This window comes from Eubalaena glacialis, chromosome 4, assembly GCF_028564815.1.
Source record: "Eubalaena glacialis isolate mEubGla1 chromosome 4, mEubGla1.1.hap2.+ XY, whole genome shotgun sequence".
NCBI lineage: Eukaryota > Metazoa > Chordata > Mammalia > Artiodactyla > Balaenidae > Eubalaena > Eubalaena glacialis.
The window spans coordinates 156021042-156028249 of NC_083719.1; positions in this window are offsets into that span (position 1 = coordinate 156021042).

Consider the following 7208-nt stretch of genomic DNA (forward strand, 5'->3'; position numbering starts at 1 on the left):
CCCAAGTAGAGGCTGACAATAAAAAATGGAGAGAGGAAGAGGAGAAGGCTGGACAGAAAAGCCGCTTGGACCAGGTGTAGACAGCAGCTCTCAAGTCTGGGAGTTGAGAGTGGGGAAGACAGGGTTTGGGGGGAGGGGACACAAAGAGGCAGCAATGGGGAGCCCCCATCCATGATGCTGGGCATTAAGAGGGCACCCCCGTTTGGGTGTAGGGCAGGGTTTCTCCCCCTTGGCTTCACTCCAGAATCACCTGAAGAGCCTTTCACAAGTCTCATTGCTCAGGTCCCATCCAAACCAATCACATCCCAAAATTCGGAGGTGGCCTGGGAATCGGCATTTTAGGCTCCCCAGGGCTCAGGTTCTAAGTGCAGCCAGGGTTGAGGACTGTTGTTCTCGAGATCGAGGGGTACATTAAGGTGATTCCACGGCTTTGGAGGTGCTGGGGAGCGGGGGGAGTGGTTAGTGCACTGCCGCGGTGGGAACGGAACGTCCCGCAGTGAACTAGGAGTGTGGACGCTAGGAGTGCGGACCTGTGTTATCATTTATTTACACTCGACCACCGTCGAGCCTGCATTACAGACAGTGATGGCGAACAGGCACTGAGCAATTATTCTACCCTATCGCCGCCTCATTTACTGTCACAACACCCTGTCAAGTAACTGCGGCTCTAGTTGCTCCCATTCACGGATGAAACTGCAGCACGTCAGAAACTTGCCAGAGATAGCCAGCTCACGCGCGGCAGAGGTAGGCAGAGCGCCCTCTGCCTGCGTGTCCCGCCCAGACCCTCCCCTCAGCCTGCCATCCATCGCGGGGTGGGGGGGTTGAGCCAGCCTCTGACCCCAGGGTAAGCACAACCAAGGCTCCATTCCCACAGGCCTGGGAGAAGGAATCTGGAACATCGCCAGAGGCAAACAACAGATGTGCCCAGGACCGCAGCGGCTTGTTAGTTCTGGACAATGTGGCTCTGGAAGGATTCCAGTGTGAGTGGAGTTTGCGATGTGAAAGATGAAGCTTCTGGAGCCCTGCAGCGTGCTCTCTTCTGGGCACGTGGCTGCTTCCTGCATCCTTTCCCATCCAGGCTCTTCCTCCTCCTCCTTCTTCAGCCTTCTTTTCTTTTCTTTTTTTCTTAACATCTTTATTGGAGTATAGTTGCTTTACAATGGTATGTTAGTTTCTGCTTTATAACAAAGTGAATCAGTTATACATATGTTCCCATATCTCTTCCCTCTTGCGTCTCCCTCCCTCCCACCCTCCCTATCCCACCCCTCTAGGTGGTCACAAAGCACCGAGCTGATCTCCCTGTGCTATGCGGCCGCTTTCCACTAGCTATCTATTTTATGTTTGGTAGTGTCTGCCTCAACCTTTCTGACCTGAGAAGCACTTTATTTTCACCACCAAAATAATACACGCTCATAAGAATAAACTAAGATGACGCAGAAGTGTATAGAGATCGCTTCCTTCTTCTCCTTTCCTAATCTCAACCCCAAGGCTACCTTCTCCAGGGGTAACGGCTGTGGACTTTGATCTCCGTTCATCTGGCCACTGAATATGTTATGCGCTCACCTGTAAGTGTATTTGGTTTGACTTTACGCAAATGAAATACACATATTCTACTACAACCTCATTTTTCCCCATAAAATTTTTTATTTTTTAGGTAATATTTATAGATCTTCCTCATTCTTGTTAAGAGCTTCATAGAATTCTGAAACGTTAATTCCTATAATTTATTAATCATTCCTCTATTGACGGGCATTTCTGTTATTTCCACAATTTTGCTACTACAAAAAAAATTCTGTTGTGAATATCCTTGTGCAAAGCTTTATATTCTTATGCTGTTGTTTCTTTAATAGGGGTTCCTAGAAGGGAAATTAGTTAGGTCCTAGGATGTGAGCATTTAAAATTTTGTTGATGATGATGAAAGCTAACTGTATTTAGCCTTTATTTTGATGTGCCAGGCCTGATAAGCGCAATTTATTCACTATCCCATTTGAGCCTCTCATCAACTCTACAAGATAAACTCTCTTATTAGCCTCACTTTTCACACAATAAATTGATGCCTAGAGAGGTTGAAACCCTTGCCCCAAATCACCCAAGGAGTAAATGGACTGTCCTCCAAAAAGGTATTTCACTCTAGCAACAGGGCCCACACCCTCCCCAAGATAGGATATAGTTGTCTTTGTAAGAACCAAACATCTAAAGGTCACTTTTTAAAAACTTACTTCTCATCCCTTGGGGTAAATCTTCTGAACCTCCACTGTTACCATTCTCTTTTGGACCATTGTCTCCCCTACTTGGACCAGAGCCTCCACTGGCTCCCGCTGCCAGGCTTCCCTCTTTTAGCCCATCCTCCACATTTGCCTGAGCAGGCACACCCTCCCCTGAAGCCATTTGACAAAGTCCTAGCTCCTCGGTCTGACATGTGAGACCCTCCATGATTTCCTCCTTGCCAGACTATCCAAGTGAATATCCTCTCTCTGGCCCTCCCGTTGGCTTTTCCCATTGGCTTTTGCAAACCATGTCCATGTACTTTCACATCTCCAGGCCTGTGCACATGCCATTTCCTCTTCCTGGAAAGCTTTCCTATCTTTGATATGCCTGGTGAACTCCTACTCATCCTTCAAAGCCCAGTTAAAATGGCCCCTCTTGAGACCAGGGTAAAACCAAGAAGAACACCAAAATATTAATATTGAAGTGAGACTGATATTTATTTCTGTTTTATACTTTTTTGTGCTTTCTAAATGTTTCAACATGAGTAACTATTTCATAATTAGAAAGAAATAAAATAACTTTAATCTTTGAGCATTTTTCAGTTGAAATGTCTTAATCTGTGCTTTCTAAAGTAGTGCTTTAGGGGCCTGACCTAGATAATTCTAAATTACTCTCTGAGAGGAAACTTGGCCTTGTCTCTTTGTTCATATTCGGGTCCAAGTAGGTGTCTTTTTCCTCTGAGAGAATTTCCAGGTGCCTGGCACATAGATGACACTCAATAAGTGGCTGCTAAATACATTAATTAATTAACTAACTAACAAAAAAGTCAAGCCCACGCACACACCTTGGCTGACTTCTAAAGCATAAGCTTCTCATGCATTCAAAAGAAGATTCCTTCCTGGGCTCCTCTCCCCCAGACACAAGGACAGACATGCCTTCAAGGAAGTCCCTACATGTGATTGCTTCTGGGTTCCTCTGGGTCTTCGGCAGCTAAGAGAGCAGATGTTACGTATTTGGCTCAGTGTTGGACCGTTGTCTCATTCCCCAAAGCTGGGAGGCACAGTTTAAGAGCAGAGGGATTGGGACTTCCCTGGTGGCGCAGTGGTTAAGAATCCACCTGCCAATGCAGGGGACACGGGTTCGAGCCCTGGTCCGGGAAGATCCCACATGCCGTGGAGCAACTAAGCCCGTGCGCCACTACTGAGCCTGCACTCTAGTGCCCGTGAGCCACAACTACTGAGCCCACGCACCTAGAGCCCGTGATCCACAACAAGAGAAGCCACCACAATGAGAAGCCCACACACTGCAACGAAGGGTAGCCCCCGTTCCCGCAACTAGGGAAAGCCTGCACGCAGCAATGAAGACCCAACTCAGCCAAAAAAAAATAAAGTAAAAAATAATAAAATAAATAAATTTATTTTTAAAAAAATAAAGAGAGCAGGGGGATGGAGGAGAGGGTCAGGGGTACTCAGGTCTGGCTATTTCTGTCCAATGCAGATTCTTCTAAAAACAACCTTTGCTCTAGAACTTGATGCTGCCTTGGCTGAACGTCAGAGCTGCACCACCGTCTGAAACTTTCCCTGCCTCTTCCCCCTTTTATCTTTCATGGGCATTATGCCCATTAACCTCTTTGCTCTGCTAATTTTTACCGAGCCTTTAGCACACATCAGGTACTGATGTTCTCCATGCACTGCCATTTAGTCCCCACAGGAATCCTCGGCTGTAGGAAACGATATCATCCCCCTTTTATAGATGAGGAAACTGAGGAGTGGAAAGATTATGTGCCCCCCCACCCGGGGGCCAAAGCCAATGGGAGGAGGAGCCAGGCTTGGACTCAGAGACGGTGTCTGCATCCCTCCCAAAGGGAGGATGCCGAGCAGCTTTCCAGCATTCTCGTTGCTCTGTCCTCTCACCTGGATGTTTTCCAGACTCTCATTAACTCCAGATTTTTAAAAATACACTTTCCTTCTTGGAATTTGTCCAATTAGGAAATGACGTTTCCTGGTAATCTGGTCATAGATTCCTTAGCAAGAGCTGAAATGAAAGGCTTCTCCTTGGTAAAGGTGCATCAGAAGTCCCACCTTGGAGACGTGAGTCAGAATGTGGGAAGGAGAGTGCCCGGTGTGCACAGAGTGGAGGAGGATCTGCCTCGGTCTCCCCGTGGTTGGCAACCCTCAAAGGCCAGAGACCCAAGTTCGGGAGATGCTGTAGGTTAGAGGAAGAGCAGGGTTGGCTGACCCCTTGCATCAGAAATGCACCTCCAACCTACACTGTTGGTGGGAATGTAAATTGGTGCAACCAATGTGGAAAACAGCATGGAGGGTTCTCAAAAAACTAAAAATAGAACTACCGTATGACCCAGCAGTTCCACTCCTGGGCATATATCCGGAAAAAACAAAAACTCTAATTCAAAAAGATACATGCACCACAGTGTTCATAGCAGCATTATTTACGATCGCCAAGATATGGAAGCAACCTAAGTGTCCATCAACAGGTGAATGGATAAGGAAGATGTGGTGTATATCTACAATAGAATACTATTCAGCCATAAAAAAGAATGAAATTTTGCCATTTGCAGCAACATGGATGGACTTGGAGGGTATTATGCAAGTGAAATAAATCAGGCAGAGAAAGACAAATACTGTATGATATCACTTATATGTGGAATCTAAAAAATACAACAAACTAGTGAATACAACAGAAAAGAAGCAGACTCACAAAAAAGGAAGGAAGGAAGGAAGGGAGGGAGGGAGGGAGGGAGGGAGGAGGGAAGAAAGGAAAGAAATGTGGTTCCCAGTATGGTAGCTGCCCCACCACAGATGTGATGCATTAGCTGCCCCTCTTGTTCCAGGAGGCCCACCTCCTTCCCAGGAGTCAAGCAGACAGAGAATGGCTGAGAGAACTTAATTCCTTTGTGCCTCTAGTAATATCATCAAAACACACTGATGGCCTCTTCCCAGGGCTCGATTGAGCTCTTCTATGGCTCAGAACCCCACTTTCATCAATATCTCATGACCCATAGATCTCTAGAGCCTAGATATTCTCCCCCCATCCCCTTGGAGGTGGTCTCTAAAGTCCCCGCTGAAGGAGGCTCTTCATGTCAAATCAATGAAATAGACATAGAACAGAATCAACCAGTGCAACCTTGGCTTCTGGCCCAGGATCTCTGTCATGGAAAATTACTAAGTCATGCTGTGAACTTGGGTAAATCACTTCCCTCTTGAGCTTTGGTTTTCTCATTTGTAAAATAGGGCTAATAATAAGACCTGCCTCATGGGGCTTTTAGGTACTATCTTGATCCGCTAGGGCTGCTGTAACAAAAATACTATAGACTGGGTGGCTTATAAACAATGGAAATTTAGTTCTCACGGTTCTGGGGGCTGGGGAGTGGAAATCAGCTGGGGACTGGCTTCCTCATTGAGGGCCATCTCCTCACTATAACCTCTCGGGGTGGAAGGGACGAGCTGGCTGTCCAGTGTCTCTTTTATAAGAGAACTTATCCCAATCAGGAGGGTTCCGCCCTCAAGGCCTAATCTCCTCCCAAAGGTCCCACCTCCTAATACCATCACCTTGGGGGTTAATTTCAAATATGAATTTGGGGGGTTGGGGACACAAACATTCAGACTACAGCAGTTACCGTCTCATCTGGGGTTCCTCAAAGAGTAGAATTTGGGCTCGTGTTTTTTTTATGAGGTGATGCCAGGAAGCACAGAGGGGCACAGGGAGGAGTGACAGGAGCAAAGCCAGTACTGGGTGTTGTTTTGAGCGGGTTCCTGCTGTGGGCACCTGGGGCTCAGGCCCTCGTGGGAGCCTCTGAGAAAGAGCATGGAATCATGACAGTATCATCCCCCCGGAGCATGGGAAGGAGGCTGGGACGTTTACCCGGACTCTCAGCCCCATGACGTAGGGGTCTGCCTTGGGAGGCAGTGACCAGCCCCACTGCGCATCTGGGCACAGCTGCACGAGGAGAGAAGCCCTTGGCAGAGAAGAGAGATGCAGACGCTCGAGGAGGGAGGTGCTCAGCTTTCGGGTCAACCCTGGAGGGCCAGGGGCATGTACAGCGAGGCTTCAATCACTTCTGTTACAGTTACCATTATTATTACTAGTAACAACAAGTATGCATAGTAGGGTATTTTTTCTTTCACTACCCACTTAAATATAACAGACTGCTATGACCAACTCAATCTGATTTTCCTTGTCCTCTGTGATGCTTGGATTTCAATAAATACTCGAACAGCCTCCATGGTCCATGCAAAGGAAAGAAGGGAAACGACCAGTTATGGAGGGCTTCCGTGTGCCAGGGACCATGCTAAGCACCCAATCCTCGCACAACTTGTGCACTTGGGAATTCATAGCCCCATTTTGCAGGAAACAAAAATGAGGCCTAGAGAGGTTATGTATCTTGTCCCAGATCACACAGCTTGTAAGAGATTCAAATATTCAAAATAAGACTGGCATTGCAGACGTAGAGAATGGACTTGAGGACATGGGGAGGAGGAAGGGTAAGCTGGGACAAAGTGAGAGAGTAGCACTGACATATATACACTACCAAACGTAAAATAGATAGCTAGTGGGAAGCAGCTGCATAGCACAGGGAGATCAGCTCGGTGCTTTGTGACCACCTAGAGGGGTGGGATATGCAAGGTGGGAGGGAGACGCAACAGGGAGGGGATATGGGGATATATGTATGCATATAGCTGATTCACTTTGTTATACAGCAGAAACAAACACAACATTGTAAAGCAATTATACTCCAATAAAGATGTTAAAAAAAAAAAAAAAAAAAGACTCTGGCATCGATCATCCCGACCACTGCTGAGTTAAACCAAAAACGGCTCCATTCTATGAAGTGACGCAGAGATCTAGTGAGTGAGTAGGACAGAGCAAGGTACTCAAAGTCAGGTGCCTAGAGGGCTGAGTTACTGACCTTAACAACACTTCCCAAGGGTCTCCTTCTGCAGGATTTCCCTTCTATTCTCAGGGAAGCCAGGAGATAATTT